Source organism: Acyrthosiphon pisum, chromosome A2 (assembly GCF_005508785.2).
Source record: "Acyrthosiphon pisum isolate AL4f chromosome A2, pea_aphid_22Mar2018_4r6ur, whole genome shotgun sequence".
In the NCBI taxonomy this organism is placed as follows: domain Eukaryota; kingdom Metazoa; phylum Arthropoda; class Insecta; order Hemiptera; family Aphididae; genus Acyrthosiphon; species Acyrthosiphon pisum.
The window spans coordinates 112502958-112525051 of record NC_042495.1 but is presented as its reverse complement, the minus strand read 5'-3'; the positions used below and the strand labels follow the sequence as shown (position 1 = coordinate 112525051).

At 30.5% G+C, this 22094-nt stretch overlaps 1 protein-coding gene across 1 annotated transcript in view; it reads right to left on the bottom strand.

Moving 5' to 3' along the window:
• Positions 1 to 22094, bottom strand: part of LOC100161866 (zwei Ig domain protein zig-8-like) — a 463676-nt gene that overhangs the window by 205963 nt on the left and 235619 nt on the right. The window lies entirely within an intron of this gene.

Sequence of the window (22094 nt, the reverse complement as noted above, 5' to 3'; positions counted from 1 at the left end):
AAATTCTAAATTTATGATAATTGATAATACAAAACAAGTAGTATGAAAAACGTTTCGAACATTTCTGATAGTTCCACATTAAGATAAAAAGTGTGTAATAATTGATAGAATAACTAGATAGTATGAAAAATGTTTCGTAACGGTTTAATAATTTTGAAATATTTAAGCGAAAGTACTGAAAAATACTTCAAAATAACCCTATTTATTCCTTTCCTCGATTTATCTAGATATCCAACATCTGAATGAAAACTTTATTAATCATGGAAATATTATAGGTAACTAGATTTCAAATGTTAATCAGTAGTTCAACATTTAAAGGAGAAAAATTAAAATAACTCATTCAGTTTAATTTTACTAATGTTGAAAATTTTGATCAGAAATGATTTTATGGAATCGCTATTTGGACGACAATAATATAGCACAAAAAAGTACTATTTAAATAATTAATTTATGTAATCTTGAATCTTGATTTATTTCCAAATGTTTTAAATTATTACAAATATTAATTAGGTATGGTATTAATCAGTATTGAAACTGCGAGATAATATTTCACTTTGAAATGGGTAAAAAATTATTTAAGAAAATCAACACCAGAATCAATGGACTATATTCTTTAAATATTCATTTTGACGTCATTATATTATCTGAATAAATTTTAAATAGGTTGGCTAGGTAATTCGAAAAGTCGTTTAGATTTTATACTACGAATTATTTTACTTTTTTTTGTAATTACACATACAAAATTATTAAGATAAGGTTATATCTAACTAGTTCTGCTGCATTAATTCTAAAACACATCTTTCATGAAAACATTTTTTATATGTATATGGATTATAGGTAGGTACCAGATTTTTTTCTTTACTTAAAATATATATGTTCAAACAAGTATGCACCACCCCCCTCCCATTGAAAAAATTCTGGTTGCTCCACTATTGTCTGTATTTCTATTAATATAATATTATAATATAGTAGATGGTACCTACATCGTTTAATGTTTTAATATTAATTTTAGTTAATATTTAACTATCACCCATCGATAGTATTGTTTAGATATTCCACGAGCAATAATAATATGTTGGCTTGCTAATAAAGAGTCAATGATCGATGTTATGATTAAAAACGATTGAAGTTTATATTTTTAAAACTTAAAAGGTATAATATATTGTATAATATTGTTGTAAATTTCTATACAGCTTAAAATGTTATAAGCAATGAGTAAAATGAAAGCATAAAGTGGTGCTGTTCTCGTAACATATTATACATGTATAATACATTTGAGTATTATTATATACTTCATCATATGTGTTTTAGATACTAAAATGATACACTGACGAGCGTAAGTAGCTTGTATATGCTACCGTCATATTTATGTACATAATTATTATTATCAGTATATAATATAATATTATATATGATATTCGATATTACTTCAGTGTGTACACAACCACAGTCTACTGCAACAGCTGTGACACGGCGGCAAAAACAACCTAATAAAACGAAAGAAATCACGTTTGAATATCCGTTGGCAAACACGGTAAACAAATAAATAAAAATAAATAAAAGTTTTGACTGGAAGTTTTGTTATTATATGTCTACGTGGAGCGGTGGAAGCGTCAAGTCTGGTTGTGGGGTAAAAGGACTAGACGGGGGGGGGGGGGGGTTGCAATTAAATGAAATTACTTCGGATCACGAGAAGTCTCCCGCTTGGCTATCGTTACGTTATTTATATTCGAGTTCTCCGGTGTTTTTCGTATATTATTCTAGCGGGGTGGAGATTGTATTTTATTATTATTATTATTATTTTTTTTTTATCGTGAGTTACTGTTTTCACCAGGCTATCACAGGAAAAAGTTTTTTATTATTATTTTTATTTTAATTATCGGTTTGAAAGAAAAAAAAATCGCGTGACGTTTTCACCACTGTATATTATGTGTACATTATATTATGCACACATATATAAGTCCCGGCTACGACCCCTTTCTCGTATACCTACATATAGTTAGGTGGGAAAACCAAAATAACAAAACAAATCACGAATGACCTTTCCGAAAATGCGATAGTGTTTTTTTTGTTTCCACCACCCACCGTACGTTTGCGCTTTCCCATTCCTATAAATAATATCGTCTATGCGCGTTGTCGAAGATATTATTATATTTCACGATTTTCCCTCTGGTCTCGCGTGGATATGCTGGCATTATGCTCGTATTGTTGACATCAGCTATTCAATATTCGACTCAGATAAGGTATAAATGTATTACCAATGCAATTTGAGGCGTCATGTCGTCTCCGTCACCGACTCCCACCGATTCATAATAATATGGTCGTCAATTTTGGAAAGTTTAGTGTGTTTTTATTCCCCCCCCCCACCTAGAACCGCCATGGTAAAATTCGCAAACCACCGGAGTAAGCGATCGGGTAATTTAATTTGTTATCATTAATAAATTATTAATGAATGGGATACAGTTACACTTGTTTCTTGTACCCCATCGAAGTGTTTATGAGTTGTGTTTGAGGTATTTAACTCGAAAAATACATAAGTCGAAAATGTATTAATATATTCCTCTTGAAATTTGTGTTATCGAGACTCTCTACCGTTATAATGTCCGTATACAAATACCTCCACAATAATATTATATACCTACATTCGAGGAAATACGTCTTACTCATCATAACTACTACCGTTAGCTCTGAAAAGTTCTAAAAAACAAAACAAATAATAGCGAGCTGTTACACTTACATGTTATTATTATTAATATTATTATTATTATTATTATTATTATTATTATTAATCGGCCGGGCACAAACGAAACTTTATGGCATTTTTTTGTTTTCATTATTGGACTAGGACAACTGTCGTAACTCATGAGACATAATATTACTATTATATATTATCTCGGTCCGTGAGCGAAACAATTATAAATTAAAACGAAATAGGTATAGCGTAACTGGTACCTATACGTTCTACCTATTATTTTTATTAATACACCGTACGCACATAACACTTTAATTTACACTTGTACGAGTGGCGTAACAATAAAAAATAAAAATAAAACAACCACCGAGTAACCGTATTTTCTTCTTTGGATTATAATATTATAATGTTTTACGCGGGTAACAACGGTTGTGACTTGAGTGTTTCCACGTTTAAAATTAAAACGCGATTTCTTAGAAGCAATCTCATAACTCGACGCAAGCTTTCTATTAAATATTCCTGCTTTAATCAGCTTATTTGAAACTCATTTTTGAATCATAAACAATAATTGTATTATATAGTATACAAGCGACCTCAGAAATAATAAAATCGACTTTCGCGCGACCGAACGATAATCTCCACTCGACGACGGTTCCCGACCCGCAGCTATACGACGAATATTGATATCGTAATATTATAATTTATAACAAATTTTAATTCCAGCGAATATTATGTATATTTTGCCCAAGCACTCGCTAAACTAGAAATGTATATTGTTGAGAAGTCACTTGAAAAAAGTCGATCCAGACGGACATTTTATTACGAATTAGTAATTACTAATTACTAATATTTTAATCGGTAACGTTTCAAGTCGTTCAGTGCATCATAATCATTAATTAGGTATTATACCTAAATGTACTCAAAATAATTTTGTTTTGATATATTATTTTCATTGGTTAAATTTCAAAATGATACTAAGAATCACAATAACCATGTTAGGGTTAAATTGAACCATATTTTTTTCATTTAAAGAGTTAAACAAAAAATAAAAAAACAAATCATAATAAATTAAAAGAATAAAATATATCACTATTAAAACGTACCTATTATAAATTCCTCGCGTTTCTTTGAATCTAAAACGAGTATATACTATATTATATATAATTTCGTATAATCCTTTATTTTAAAATATTATAGTTTTTACTACAATGATTATTAAAAAAAAAAAAAAATATATATACAATTTAATTTAAATAATTTGTTTTTTCAAGGATAGCTGAACATTCATTATAACACACAGTTTACATTGAACATTTTTATATTATGCATGCAAATTGTACGTGCAAGGCCGTCACTAAGAGGTTCAGGGGTTCGAATACCTCCCTTTTCTAGAATTTTTTTTTGTATAATATGCTAAGTAAAACATAATTTTAGACTTCACATTTTTTTCTACAACTTTATAATAATAGTATCTATCTTTAACTATTTTTATTTTTCATGCGTTCCGTGCAATATTATATGTTCCTTTGTACTGCTGTGTACATAACTTCATTATGGTTGTTCTTTCTCTCTCGATGAATTCTTTATTGACAAAATTGCATTATGTTTTGTTAGCAAGATAGTCTGCAGACGTCGATACGATTCAAAATCAAGTCTGATGCCTTATTTATATTGCATCTTTTTTTTCCTCAAAAGTGTGTTTGAACATTGAAATGTTATTTTTTTAATTCGTCCACAATATTTTCAAAAAAAAAAAAAAATGATTACCTTGTTTATCCAATCTCGCATTGTCAATACCTAAAACTGTAATGGTTCTTCGAAGATTTATTAACTTATTAGGAAAATCCTGTTTGCTTAACCTCAAATCTACGAAGGCAGCGCTGGAAATTGCACGCAATCATTGGGGTTCATTGAAGGTCACAAGTGCAAAGTTTTGAGGAGTAACGTGTCGACAACATAATCATCGATGTTCCATTAAAATTTTCTTTTTAAAATTACAATTTTTTTTACCCTCGTACAAACACGCTGGTGTAAGGCCATTGTGTAACATTGCACTAACCATGGTTGTCTCTTTTCTTTATTTTCTCATAAAATATTGTATAATATGGAAGGTAACCGTGCCACTCGCATAATGTCAAAACGAGTTTCCATTTCAATACTGTCATACAGAAATAACTTAAAAATTAATTGGCAACGCACAAAATTACGACGGCTGCGTCAACAGCACTTAACCTAAAAAATTGTGAATAAAGCCTCGCCGGTATTCCTAATAGTTATAGCGGTCCGTATCTACCTATAGAGTATAATAAATATATTGTTCGTACTTCTTAAACTTGAATGAAACTTGTGTGTTTTGTTTTTATTCTCAATATACTAACTAAGTTTTATCAATGTGCCATCGTGATATTATGGTCTTTTGACACTCGTTGTTTGATTAATATAAAATAATAATTTCGCATCTAGTATTACGTTCGTGGCACGAGGCCAAATAAAAGTAAGCTGGTGTCGTGCGGTTGACTGTAAACACTGTACGTTTCTGTATATAATATATAGGCACTACGAGATTGTATGTCCGAAGAAAAATAATTGTTTCGGATCCAACACATTTGTGGGTCAACCAACTGGAGAAATTTATTTTTAAATGTACATTATATCGATTACCCATACTGCGGAGCTGTGCGTGAATTTTTCAAAGCATCTGGAATCGAAAATAATATTGTTACATAAATATTATATAAAAGTTTTATTGATGAATTTATAGAAGTTAAAAGAAGACGTAATCATTATTAGATTTTGTTTTTATTATTATTTATCGATATTTATTCGATAACTGACGATAAAATGATTTTGAAACATTAAAAATTAATGTTATATCCGAAAAATTGCCTACAGTCGACGATTGACGATTGTTATAATACATACTATGATTATCGATGATAACATTTACATATTATGGAAACGATTAAAAATGTGATGATTGTAAGTTGTGCCTAATAAAACTTCCGAATAAAATTGTTTCAGACTAGACTAGATGCTATTAGACTAATTATTTAATAACAAATTCAAATGTATAAGATTTATGCGGATTGACTCGAGGTTGAATTATAAAGAAAAGTGGTTTTGAGAGAAAGAGAAAAATATATTTTGTCGCAGTGTCTTAATCTCCACCTAAGGATATCTGTAAACACAACTGAAACAAAAACATCCATAATTTATAATAAAACTATATAATTTAAAAAAGAATTAAAAATGTTTATTACTTCTTGAACAAAAAAGTAAGAAAAACCAAAGAAAGTAACACGCAGATCATATTATACGCATATTATATTTAGTACCTAAGTTTGAAAGATATACTTTAATATTATTATATAATACGTGTGAAGTAATACGAAGTTAAATATTTAATGATGATGCATAACAGCTTAATATGATGACATAATATTTTATAAGAAATATAGAATGGCAACTCATTGACAATATTACAATATTATTATGAATTATGAAATATGTCTGCACAAAATGGAAATATTAAATTTAACGCAAGATATTTGTATTAGTAAAATAAAAATATTTATAAAATATATACAGCCCACGGAGTTTTACTTTACTAACATGTCACAGACACCAGTATACCAGCAGAGGTATAATATACTAAAGAGACAAGTTTTCGTTTTATTATATAATTTTTAATAAGTATTTATTTTTTTTTAAATAATAAATGCGTAAATAGGTACAATATCTTATGCCACTGGTGAATAAGAACACGCATTACAGTATATCATTTTTGTCTTTAAAATACAATGAACATAATAATATTTAGTAGTGTTGAGCGAAACTTTGTGAAATAACATACGTTTAGGTCAACTTGTCACACTGTTTTTATTGTTTACACAGTATTATTGTTTCTTTGGAAAAATAAAATATTATTTAATACGATGGAATATCGCAAAAAGCCATATTTACATAACCTGTAACATTAAATGAAAACATCTCATCGTTAAACTAATGGTTTTTAATTTGTTATTTATATAGTACACCTTTCACCAACCTTTTGTTTGGATAGGTCTGGAATGATGAGCCCATCCAAAGGGGTCACGAATAATATACCGTGTATACGCGATAAATTTGAAAAGATGTGTGTGTGTGTGTGTGTGTGTGTGTGTGTGTGTGTGTGTGTGTGAGTGTAAGAGAAAGAGAAAGATAGTGAAATTGGTAGAGATATAGAGTGATAGAGAAGGAGATAGGGTGCGAGAAAGATAGGGAGATAGAGAAAACATTTATTCAAACGATGCGTTTAACATATTATTATTATAATACACCATTGTCGTTCCTTGTACATCTTTAGAGTATATTAATAATTTGGACACGAACGAGTCTTGGTGGATGACACTTAACATTGGCCATACTTATATGCTATCTGCAGGTCTGTCAACATTAATATCATGTGCAGACATGATGTGTACTTTGTTTAGTTAATGATAAACTAAAACAATGATTACATAATATTATAGCTGTTCAAATATTCGCCAACCCGAGTTGAGTGCCCTTAAGAATAAATTTATTTTATAATCTGTGAAATACATTTTCATAAGAACGAAAGATTCAAAACTAATAGAGATCTCGGTACATTGAAAGAATAGTTTTATAATATTATAATAGTAGAAATGAGTATTATTTTGGATTTGAAATGTGAAATAAGCTATTTTTAATAATGTAAGTATTTTAATATGAAGAAATAAAAACATATGGACCATTCCTCATAAATTATAATGACATATTTAAACGTAACAACTTAGATTACTGTTACTGCATTTAAAATAAATCAATGTATTTCAGTTTATTGAAATCTTTGTCAATAATTTTAATGTGAAAAATATAAATCGATATCCCAGAAACCGTTACGTGAATATTAAAATATTTCTAACTGACAGTCAAACTCATAACTCGTTTTTTTATACACCCGAAATATTGAAATACTAAAATATTATTTAATTTAATTTCTCAAAATCATTTTAATCTAAGAAACACGTGGCTCGTCAACGGTGTATTTTTATGATTACAAATGTCCTCGAATTACAGATTTCTAGTTATCGGTTGAGGAAAAAAATATGTTTTATTCGAAAGAAGAGAGTCTTTGCGTCCGCACGTATTCGATATAACTACTGAAGGATTCGTCTGTATTATTTTTATTATCATAATTATTAGTATCCCCGAACAGCATAACGTTTCGAACCTTTGTAGTATCAATACAATAACATTGTAGTCATGCGATGTACCTATACATCGCTGACCGATATCTTCAGCTGCGACGGACACTCACGCGGATCGCAACGACCGTCAAGTGTAGAAAATTTACAAAAACATAATATTTACAAGCAACGATAAAACAACGAGGCGAGCAAACAGAACGAGTTTTCGGAGGCCAATTAAAATCTCTACGTTTCCGTCCGACTGCAGTCACATTTACCTACACCAGGTATTCGAGCTTTGACGCGACGGTGGGCGGGTACTTTATCTCGCCGACGAATATTATCAGATTTCAAGAGTAGGTATACCTTCGTGTGCGTGTGTACGCACATTTGAACCCGATGCGGATGTATATTGGCTTCGAATTACATCGCGTCTCTTGGGAACGACGAGCCGTCGAGTGTCCGCGGAAGGGGTGGGGTGAGCGATGGTGCTAGAGGGGTTTCGGCGATAGAGGGATGGAAAGGAGAAGAAGAGTGCGTTGCGGCGTGCCCGGGCCGTATAGACGCTGATATATTAACGGACGATGGGAAAAAGAAGGAAATTTAATTACAAAACACTATCCCCCTACTACTCTTACTCAACCTTTGTCCAACCTATCACTCCCCCCTCCCCATCACCTCGCCGCCGATTCCAAATGCCCCGCCGGGCCGCCGCGTCTGATTGGACAGATAACAATATAATATAGTACACGAATAAGTGTGTGTGTGCGTGCGTGCTTTCAATATAAATTAGGTACATACGTCAGATTCGTTTTGCTGTCTTATTAGTAAAAACTTTTATTTATTATTATTATTATTTTTTTTAATCCCCCCATTACCCCTGACCATATTCTTCTTTTACGTTGCATTATATCAATTCAATTTTTTTTTTACGACACGACACCGGATGGAATGATAAAGTGATTTACTAAAATTATTTCTACGATTAATGCAAGGTCGGCGTTTTCGCGCGGTACCTGCTACGCAAAATCGTTAGATTCTTTCATTTTTTTTATTTTTATTTTTATTTTTCCACACACCGAATGAAATCATACTTTTTTATTTTACTGTCCCAAGTACGTTATTAAATAAGCATTTAAAAACCGTTGTTGCGGAGTATAATAAATAATAATATAAAAACCTACGACACGTGTACAGACATTCACCGCGATACATAAGTCACTACTGTGACGTGGCTAGAATATAAATTGCACAATGCTGACGGCTGACAATAATTCGTTTCATTATAATATTATTTAAACGTATCAATATTAAACATTCGCCGTTTGAATAGAAGAGAGGGAGAGAGACGAGACGAATACGCATTTTTTACCAAAACATTATGAAATATGGCAATGTAAAAATCGGAAATACAGAAAGCCATTCTAAAAAGAATATAAAACACTTGACGCTTTCACGCCAAAAGTAATTCATATTTATGTTTGACTAAGGAAATAGCTTGTTTTCCAGATTTCCACAGAGAATGAAATGAAAATAAACTCCGATTGTAGGAAAAAAACTCAGTTCCTGTTACCAAAATGTATTTTCATTATCATAAAATGTTTCTCAGTTTATTCGAAAATCATTTTTAAAGCTATATTATTTGATTTCACCACGATCTTATATTATACCGAAATATTCTGATATATGACGTTACAATCAACTGTAATAATTGTATTTCTTAGCTCGACTCTCGGCAGTGCGATATTTGACACTATTTTGTTTACTCATAACTCAATTTCAAATTATTATTTAATCAACGTATCTAGCGTTGGACATTGTTTTATTTTCTGTACATAAATAATAAATATAATATAATATACTATAGTTAGGTATAGGTAGAAGTCACAACTCTGTAGACATTCAAATGTGTACTGTTGAGGTATTTAATCAAAGTGTGATAATATTATAAGCCTAATCTGTGCTATATACAAATGATACGGGAGGTATTTTCACTTCGATAGAGTTTAGTTATTATTTGTTGATTCGCTTCAAAATGCGAGAAAAAAAATATAAGTACTTATAACAAAATAAACACAAATACTTTCTTTGATATCTTTGGTTGTATTATAGTTTAATAATAGTCAAGCAAATTGCATTTTGATTAAATGCCAAATGTTTTTTTAAAAAAATGTGGTGAAAACGAATCATTATGAACCAATTAATTTGTATACACCGTAATTTTTATAACTACAATTATACAAACCATTTGAACTTAATTGGTAATTTTAAGTCGTCGCATATTGTATTATTGTGCCAGTGTCTTTTACAGCAGTCTTAATTTGAAATCATTCAACGTTTAAACCGTCGTTGATTTCCTTTAATTGCCAATTAGGTACGACGCCGAATAAATTTACATTCTAATGCATTTTTTTTTAAAATTTTATTAACACAACATTTAAACCATCGACGTAATAGTAACATTGTCTTTCTATGATAGCTTTGGTTATTATTTGTGACAATGGTTTGAAACTCTTAAAAAATATGTACATAATATATTACAAATTTTGTAATATTATGGAGAATATATTTTTTGCACGACTGATGTCCGAACAAATTTATATTTTATGGAAAGGTTTGTATATTTAGTGGAAAAATTACGGATACGTCCTACGACGAGAGGTTATTGAATTTAAATTCGGTTTAATGCCAAAATACGAGTTTGGCTGGTCGTCGAGATGCAGTGGGGATGTGTGGGGATGTTGGCGGTCCATTAGGGCCTATTTTAATCAATTCGCTATAGTGTTCGCAGAGGTTCTTAATGCGGATTATTCGTCCCAAACAGCAGTGTTCCACACCAAAATACGACCGAACCTTTGGATATTATATTAGACGCAGCGCAAAATCCCACATACAATTTTCGTATTTATATCACTAATTACTTACCGGCTACTATATAATTATGCCGGACGACAGTCACAACAACGACTTACGTGGCTTAAACCGACTGTATTATTACGTTTTCTCGAGGCAATCGATTATATTATAATATTAAAACAGAGCTGCGATCATAAACCTTATACTAGTAAACGGAGTATATGGATGTAGTTTCAGCGGTCAGACGTGACTGCATTGTTCGGGTGTTACCGAATTACACGGCGCATGCGCACTAGATGATATAATAAACTGTATCCAACTACATTATATAATATATATATCACTCTGATGCAAATTTCCAAGGACCACACTACACAAACCCAACGGCCTTATATGCTTCGTCTACTAGTACAAGGTTATCCTCTTCCAAATCCTCTCAGAATTCTACATACGATTTCCATATTTATATCACTAATTATTTACCGGCCATATACCGGACGACAATCACGACAACGACTTGCATTGTTATATCGATGCTTAAACCGACTGTATTATTGTGTTTTCTCCGGACAGTAAATTATATAATTTTAAAACAGTGCGCAAGAATAAATGTCGGTTAAAACTTGTTTGTTAGGTATGTTTTTGGACTGTATAATACGACATTTTTTCCAACCGACTTTCGAAAGGCCAATTTTGTTAACGGTTTGTTTATTTTTATATAAACGAAAATCAGCAACCAAATCAAAAACATATATGTATTATACTGGGCTTAAATCAGAGTAATATGCTATACTTGATATGTTTCCTCTACAAGAAAAATTGAGGAATCATTGATACGTTTTTGGGTATAGTGAAATGGACAATTATTGAGTAACATGCTATACATTTTTTTATAAATTAATTGAATTGATTTTTTTTCATTTGTATTGTTGATTTGCGTTTCTATAGCAATAAACAAAGCATTACGAAAATCAGTCTCGTGAAAATCAGTTAAACAAAAAAAGCTGTAACCAGCCCAAAAACATAATATCTCTGTTTAAAAAAATATCCAATTTTATCCCTAACAATATGTAGCATGATACTAGATATTTTTACTCTGTGCTATATCAAAAAAACATAAGTATCTATGATTCTTTAATTTCCGTTACATAGGAGAAATATCTAGTAGCGTGCTACTTATAATATACGAAACAATGTTTTTAAACGTTTTCCACACATTTAATCGAAATTAATTCACTCAGAGATTTCAGTTAAATTTCGTTCTTATAAAAATATTACAAAAGCCAAAAATTTGTTCATGCCCTATTGTTTAAAAGTTGTCGAAGCTCTACAACAATTAACTGACTATATACACTACGATATTAATATCCTCGAAATAATTAGTTTGTTGTAAGTTTATGAAAAGTATCGGATCAGTGATCAGTGTCGTAATAGGATTCAAGTTCAAATTAGAAAATTAAGCTACAATGTTTCAAAGTTCGTAATAAACAACAAGTATACATAATGATACATATAGCAGCCAAGTATTGTAATTACAATTTCGTTAACTATGTTTTTAAGACCATATTATAATTATTATTATTACATCGAATAAGGAGTAATGAAATTTATTTATAATAAATGACAATGATATTAGTGAAATTGTTCACACAATATAATAATATAACGTGCAGTACAATATTAATTTATTTCTATTCAGCTAACGTATTATGACTTAGTTTCATAAACAAGAACATGCAATTGTTGTAGTCTTTTATCGTTTTACGATGAGCTATGAGCGTTTTTTATTAATATTCCAATGACGATAATTTTATACTAGCAATAGTTTGTCAAAATCTTGTAACATAACATTGTTTTCGCTGAATATAAGTAGGTATATTATTATAACAGTATATTATAGTGGTGTATCCAAACATAATCATCGGAAAATGGATTTTGTGTTTGGACTTTAATAATGGCCCCGTTACACGACCCCTAATGACATACACGTACAACTGGGTATCCCGGGAGGATTCGCTAATTTAAAGTGTTTGGGTAATGGAGTTGGCACTTTAAAATAGTAAATCTTCGCTGGATACCCGGCGTATACAGACTAGGTATGCCCGTACGTTTATATTTTATATAATAATATGGTTTGCACACTAATATAAATCATTAAAATACACACTTTGCGGGATGCTTACAACCGCAATGCTAAGTGAACACTTACACATCGTACGCTGAGTAAGAGACAACTGCAGTGCTCCACTTTCACCGTCTTGTAAGGCCAATAATCAAGGACTGTGAGTGATAACCTACACTGCACGTTTATCCTCCTGGACTATCGTAAAGGTCACCTCGCCGAATATTGTATATTTTGATAACTGATAAGCGATGACGTATTGCATCCAAATATGATTACCGAACTCGATAAACCTTATCGTTTCATATTATACTTTTAAAGTCATTCGCAACAAAGAAATTATTCCGCCACACAGAAATAAACTTGACTATTTTGCTGGTAAGTTTCTGCATCAACTCGATCCTTCAGTACATCGTTTATATAATCAAACGATATGTAATTGAATTTTATTTCACTTTATCGTTATTCTGATACCCAGATACCCAGTAATAATCGGTTGAGGGTCGTATCACGTTTTGATAAAATACAAACATTTAAAAAGCTTACAAAAAAATAAAATGTTTGTTAAAATAGTATTAAAATATTAAAAATATGTATGAATATGATTAGTGATAACATAATATTAATATAATGTAAATCGAGATGATGATAACCCTTGCTAAATATACCTACTTAGGCATGTAGCTACTTAAACAATGATAAAAATAAAATGAAAACACAAGATTGTATTGTGAAGTAAAGGGTATAATAGTGTAAAAAATAATTCGATGTTTAGGGGCTGGAAACGAAAGTGATTTTCACGGCCAGCACTAATATTGTTTTATTTTAATTCGAAATTTACATTCCTATACCTAAACGTCCTGCTACACGTCATCAATTCTAAATAATAGTCTTAGATGGACATAATATACTTTATAGGTAACTGATATGTGTTTTACCTCGAAGCACCGCCCTCGGGAAACGGGTGAAACGTTTCTCCAGAATGGAATATTGACGAAGTTCGTAAAAATATACCTTACTCGAGCCAAAATTCGCTGGTTTTTCGTCGTACTGTTCACCACTTGACGCACCCGCAAATGTTGAGCCGAATATGTTTCGATTGAGAAGCGGACAAAGAAAATGGTCGGTGGCAACTGTTTACTGTTATCCATTAACACCATATATATATATATAAAACAACTAGATGACCGACTCGTGATACAGCCTCATTAGACCTATGAGATCTGGCATGTCAAGAGGGCAAAATTCAATTGATTAATCCATGTATGGGTAATATTTAATTTTTGGCATGAATTATACGATTTATACGACAAACAATGATTAATGATAATATTACAAATCACAGAATAATCTTATAATCGTTGATCTAATATATGTCAATATATAAATGTCAACGGTTGTTACCACAAATCACGGATTAATCAGTCGTATTTTGCTCTTTTGACATAATATGGCCGCCGGACTTCAATATACTCATCAAGTCGGCTATCTAGTTGATTTATATAATATTATTATTTATGATTAACACTGGTCGACTGACAAAATATGACAACGGAGTATCGCGGTTACCGTCTCTCGAGTAACGGCAACCGTTTGCGAGATGGTGGTCGTGGTACAATGATATGTCCGCCACCACGACCGCGATGTTTACGTCTGACGACCGTGGTTCACACTCGAGAACGAGGGTAACCGTGTGGTCTTTAGTCATCGGTCCGTCTCAGTGGAAAAACAATGACCGCCGACTGTTTTCCTCGAATTTTGTACGCAGTGCGCTGGCCTATTTTCAACGGTTCTCGATCAAACTTCTTAGAGGATTTGCATTTCGAATGAATTCCAGCTTTACGACTCTCGTATAACATACCACTATTGATATAATGTTATAATATTAGTAATTATTACTTTCTCGCAAGAGTCTCGTCGTTTTCAGCCCGACCAAACAAATTGCCCGATTTCTGAGAATCACATGATTCGAGGACGGCCGGTGCATCAAAGGTAAGAGACGCATCATAATAAGCATTCATATCATTTATAATACAGTTTACGAGTCCATTGTTGATCGAAACCATTCGAAAGCATCTACGTCCGTTATATAGAATATCTTATTGCATAAACATACTAATACATTATGTTGTGCTCGTATGCCTAGACGATAAATTTGTGAATTTCAGCTTGATAATCTCAGTAAAATTGTGGACGGTCGCCAACGGTTTTTAGAATATTATAAAATATATAAATTGGTATGACGTCAGAAGTAATATTGTGGACTACCCCAATTCTCATTGGAAGCCAATTAGTCTGGATACCAGTTTTAAACGTTTATTCAAACTAATTTCTGTAAGTACCTACTTCAATCAAACTAATATTTAAAAAATGAGTATTCCCAAAATCCTATTTATTATATAACCAATCATTAAAATGATTTTTAATACTGGTTTGATGAATCAGTTTAGTTTGAAAAAAAAAAAAATAAAAACAAATCAATCATGGCAACAGAACAAACATTATCCATCAAAATAATTATTCCATATAGTCAAGGAAATAATTTTAAATCACACTAATTTTCAGCCCGGGAAGTAACATGGCTTTGTTTATTGTATTTGAATAAATATTATGAACATGTGTTATACATTATTTAGTTTATCAACAAAATAGCAAAAATAAATTCAATGAATTGAAAGTTGAAATCAACTATTATTTCCTAAATTGCAATGTTGGATGGCAATCAATTCATAACTTAGAATATTATATAGATACTATGCTTAAGTGTAATTAAATTCAAGTTTTAAAGTATGTACCTAACGATGTAGAAAAAATGAGTTATACGTGATTAAAAAAAAGCATGGACTAAAACAAAGGTTAGTAGTAATAATTATGTTATGTAATTAATAAGCATTTATAATAATATTATTAACATAAATATATCCATGTAAAAAGCCACCAGAGTCGATTGCCCCTCCCCTCATTTACATCTTTGTAAATTTTGTCGTTTACCCATTTCTCTTAACCGGATAGACTATTAGTAAATTGATGTCACTCTCGTCTACTGACAATACTCATGTTCTAAGCTTTTTCAAAAACGTCAGTTGCTCTTGAAACGTTTCAGAATGAAAATTACAATGTGTCGTGTTCTTGGCAAGGCACGTAAAATATAATAACATCCTCAAATTTGTTTGGACAGAGGCTATTACAAACGCTCACTGTTTAAATTATCACATAAATAGTAATATCTAATCAAAAATTATTCAAAATATGTACCTTGGACGTTTAGTGTAATTAACAACCCTTATAACCATTATTAATACTACATATCTTAATATATGTTATAGTTCAATCTTCTGTGTGTATTTAAAATAAAAATAAATTGTATGTGCTTAAAAATGCTTGGACTAAAAAAGGTGTCAACATTATTTATAGGGAATATTCTACGAGTATATTTTGTAAAATATTCATTCCTAACTTACTAAATGTTTAATTTTAGTTTAAAATAATAATTAACTTATACTTTTTTTTGAATTTGGCAAATAACCAAAATGGCAGATGTGTAAATCATGAAACATATTTAAATTGTTATTTTATTAATGTACAACTTTGAAGATTAAAATTCATACCAGTTATAGTTTCTCGTTTAGTGACAACAGTTACAGTTTTATTTGAGTTGATTAAATCATAAGATAAATACTGCAGTGTTACAACGTTTTATAGTTTGAATTTATATTACTATTGTTTTTCGTTTCTTTTTTAATGAGTTATGAAAATGTTACTAACATCAATAAATAAAAACATCTTATGCACTCATATCACATTATCTGTCAACTAAAGGTTCTAGCATAATGATTGTAAAATAAAAAATATTATTTAATGAGTTATCTACAATGTTATACACAAATATGTATATATTAAAGGTAAATAATTACTCACCATGGTTCTACATGGTTTCATGTTAAATGACGATGCATACAAATGTTTCCAAACTTGACTTACCTGAAAAAGAAAACATGGAATTATTTTTAATTTTTTCAAAATTTTCAATTTTTTTATTTTTATTTCATATACAATAATTTTGTTCATATATTATATAATACTATTAATTTTTCCTTGTCTATTTTAAATTTTCAAATTATGTGTTAAGTAAAATTATATTTTATCCAAAGTGAACATCATACTTTTAAAACAATTACTTATCGTAAGTTTAATAAATCGTATTTAAATATTAAATTCAATCGCATCGTCAAAATCGTTATATAGACAATAATATTTATACACCAATTCGTAATAATATATTAATTTAACTTTGAAAAAAAAGGCCTTGAAACGTTCACTGCATTTATTTGTTTTCAACTTACATACACAGTTAACTGTTGAACAATTTTTTTGGTTTAATTGATTTGGAATTTCATTTTATATGAATATATTACAAAAAAATTCAATAAAATCTCTCAAATAACTAAATATCAAGGCTATGTAAAGCCAACATTTTAATAACGGTGAATTCATACAATTATAATCTTTTACTTTTAAGTTATATTAATATTGATTAAAAATCACAACATTATGTACAATCAACAATGAATCTAAATTCTTATCACTGTTTTGGAATTCTAAATGTTATCAGTATTGGCTGATTGATCAGCAATCCGTTTTATTGGGGTCTACTGCAATTCGTTTATTCACTCGTTAATGTATAAGCCATTGTTCGTATTAAGATAATTTAAACAGTTGTGCGGAAGTATTACTTTTTTTAAATCTAATAAATCAGAATTTCTGAAAAAATATTTTAACATGTACAAGCGAACGTAATAATAAACATTTATTATTCGATAAGACTAGGTAGTATAATACTAAGTATAGAAATAAAATATAATTTATATTTTAATTGATTATTTAAAGCGGATTTACAATTATTGAAACAAAAAAACATAGACAAATACCAACTTTTCACATTTTCTAATTTCTTTTTTAAAACTTCATTCAAAAACCGTAGAACAAGACGTATATTTTCCAATACGTCGATTATGGTTATGGACTTGCAACGATTGGACCAATTTTAATTATGTTTTGTCGTGAAAGTTTACAATGAAAACAAAAAAATACCACCCGGAAAATATATAGCCGTTGAAAGTTTGTTAAAAGTGAAATTTTTTGCTATCTATCTATACGCACAGGACAAACGCAAACACACACACACATATGTATATAGTTTTTAAAGGTTCGGGGTGGAATATACGCGTTCCACCTTTATGTTGATAATAAATTATAAAGACGGTACAACGCTATATATATATATATATATATATATTCAAAAAGAACACAAAACTAGCCCAGTCCGATGCGAACGCGCTTGGCATTGGTACAAAACGTGATCGATATCGGAAAACATCGTATGATTCGTGCCCCAGCGGCGCGCAAGATGGTTTGAGGGGGTGGGGGAGGTTGAGGACAGATGGGGTGGACGCGAGCCGAACACTCGTGTACAGGATTTTGCCCGAGTGTCGGCCATGCGAGAGACACTGCGAACACATCTAGAGAAATAATGTGTATCGGTACCGGAAACGAGGAACAAGAGCAATGTTTACGGATTTATATTATATATTATTTTTATACCGAACGCGTCCATTAGACTCGCCATGTTTTCCAGATGGTCTCGCGAAGAAGACGAATATACGTCCGCACCGGAGAGAGAAAAATTTTATTAATGGACCGTGTGCAAATGTTTTTTTTTTTTTTGGTTTTTTCCCCTCGTAGATCTGACCGAGGAATATCGCGCGTGAATACAAAATCATCATATGCCAGCTCGTTCGTATTTCTTAGAAAACGTACACTTCATCACGGGATGCAAGTTTTTTAAATATTCAAATTTATTTCGTAATATTTCAGACATCATCGTAATAATAAATGTGTTATAATGTATACGGAGCGATTATATATTTTTATCGCAGAAATCACTCATCGAGTGCATTTAAAAAGCAGGCTGACAATAATAATGATAATATGTCGTATAATGTATTGAGCATATATCAATTGATCGTTTGTTTATTATAAATTGAGATAACAGATATATGATAATGCCCTAGGTTACAAGTCTTGATAGTGAATTTATATCGATTATTATTCATTAAAATACAAAATCGTAATGTGATTTGATCTACATATTAATATGTGCTGGCACAAAATAATAATAATATTATATGTACAATGTCGTACCGATATCGTATAAATCAGAACTACATAATGAACTCGGATTTAGCGAATATTAATTCCTATGTCTTACGGTCTTCGCAGTACAAGAAGTTGTGAAATTATAATACAATATCGAGCATGCAGCAACTTAATAAAGTCTATTGATGTGAAGCTAAGCGCATATACATATTATTAGTACATGCTCCTTAATAACTGCATTTCAATTGTGTTCTGATTAATGAATTTTGTTATGACTTACAAGTCTTGACAAATGTGAACCACTGCATTTTACATTTAGTATATTATTCACATAATATATATTGCTATTATAATAATAATAATAATTATTATTATTATTATTAACAAAGCAAAATCAAGAACAATTTTGATAAACTATAATATATACATTTTAATTGATTAAACGCATAATATTATACGCGAGTACATATTATACAGAAATTCTAATTAATTTTCGACGATTTGACGGGCGCGCATTACATAAAATAATAAATCGACTAAAACTAAAGGTTAATAAACAGTTAATTAATATGATTACGAATGGATCAATGGAAATAAAATATAAGTTTGTTACTACTAAAAGCCAACCCCTATTTAAAGCAGAAAGTAGCAAATATTATATTTGGTCAGCTCACAAATTGTTGTAGTGTGTGACGACCCGATATTATAATGTGTTTTTTATTCAATCGTAGGTGAGTCAAAGACATATTCAAAATAACGTAAGTAAAAACGTTATATCTTTCTACGGTGTTAATAATTATCTTTACAACATTCCTACACTTTATATGTATAATGTATATATATTTTCCAAACGCCTAGGAAATAATTCATAGTTCACACTAAAATCATAATTCACAAAGCTTAGTATTATTAAATTATTAGACGAACGAAAGATTTGTTTTTATTATATTATGTGACACCCCACATGCGAGAAGCCAAAACAAAGGTTAAAAAAATAATAAATAAATAAATATTGAATAGTTTGAAAAATCGACCATAATAAATACGGGATAGTGCCATATGTGTTTAGTAGTTGGTCCGTTCTTATAAAAACAATTCCGCGGAATGGATTATGGTATGACGTACTATGTTTATTAATATATTATTATTATGAACGAACGAGCACTGTAAAAAGATTTGATAAATATAAAAAAAAAATCGATCCACTGAGTCCAGCAAAGTGATGTCCGGTAATTATTATTCCGCACGGACGTCCGATGTTCATAAAGTTCATACAAGCATGAGCTACGCGTACTCGAGAATAGTTCAACTTCATATCTGTTAATCTCAATTTATGAAAGCTTCCCTGAAATTAGTGACCATTAGTCGGTTAAAATTTATGTTTAATTCATGTTATACCAAGATAAAACATCGCTCGGGGTAAATTACTCTTTGTCGACTGAGTCGACTGACACATCCATTTATATAGTTACACGTTATAGTTGTAGATTTAATAATCTACTGGAATATCTGAAAAATAAATAATATATCAACGTTCGCGCAAGCAAACAAAAAATATATAGTTTACAGACTGTAGTCGAACGTTAAAGATAAATATTTTGAAATGATTATATTTTATTTCAGACGAATAAGCTGGTGTCGGTCAAAATCGAAAGGTTATCATAGTTAATATAAATGATAATAACCGATCAATATGTCAAGTGTAGCACAATAACTGATAGCAAATTTCAAATAACAATACCCATAATTTATAGTGATAGTAATAATAATAAAACATAATATTACATTATGATGAACGGAAAATATTAAGACTAAACAATAATAATATATTACATAAATTCAACGAACGACCGGGAATGAATAATTTGTCGTTGATTATACGTGATTTAATTTAAGTCTTTTTAGTACAATCTTGATTAATCTACGGATAAAGATGGTTTATGATACAATTTGTCAAGCCCAACTTTTCCAGGTACACGGAATTATTAATGACTTCTATTATAAATCTGAGGATATCAACTGAATCCCTCCAAAAAAAATAAATTACGCTTTGTTTTGAAATTGCTGTGACTTGGTATGTTAAGGTTTATTTTAACCCCAAAGTTCATTTTCATATTACCTATACATCATTATAATAATATTATAATTAATATACGTCGTACAATTGAGTTTTTGTTTCGTAGCAAGAAAACAAAATAATATCTAACAAAACGAATAAATCAAGAATATGATTGATGCTGTTATAAATTATGATGTACTACAACCCATATGTAGGGATTCAAACATAAGACCCTTTGTTTTTTTCGAATTTGTATAAACCTAACCAACGTGCTGGTATACGTATCGGTCGCAGTCGACTTCAAACGGTAGGTAGTAAATACTGAAGTGAAATTTTCTTCAAAATACCAAATTAAAATATTATTATAAATATTAATTTAATTCCTATATTGACTTATAATATAATTACAATAGTCACGCCACGGTTAATCGGTAATAATTACTATCACGCATATTATATAACAAAAATATTAGATATTATTATCTTTATTATACCTACTATGATGAGCAATGACTTAACGAACAACAATGCAAAGAAGCTGAAATATTTGTTTAATACGAATTACTCTATTGAAAAAAAAAACAGACAATTTCGAACGATATTCTACAGGTAACAATGCCATTAAGCCCGTCATTGTTTGCTCAATAGTGGACCAATTCAAATAATTGTTTGTGACAATAGAATAAGACAAATGAATTCATTCAGAAGCGTAAAAGTAAACAAAACAACAGATTTGTCGGGGCACGTTGTTTGCCATGTCGAGTACAGTGGCGGGTGAACGTCTTATTATGCCCATCAAGTTCTCTGCCATTTCGGCGACCGACTGGATGGAAAAGTGTCAATTACTCTGAACCCTAGGAAAATAATTGGCGTTCTTGCAATGCGGTGGACTATCGCGTTCCTATGAAACGGTAGACAGTATAGCTGTACACGGAATAGAAGAGGACGACAAAAAACGTGGCACACAATTTATAGTAATATTAATAATAATAAGGTCAAATTGTCACTCAGAGTTGCTCT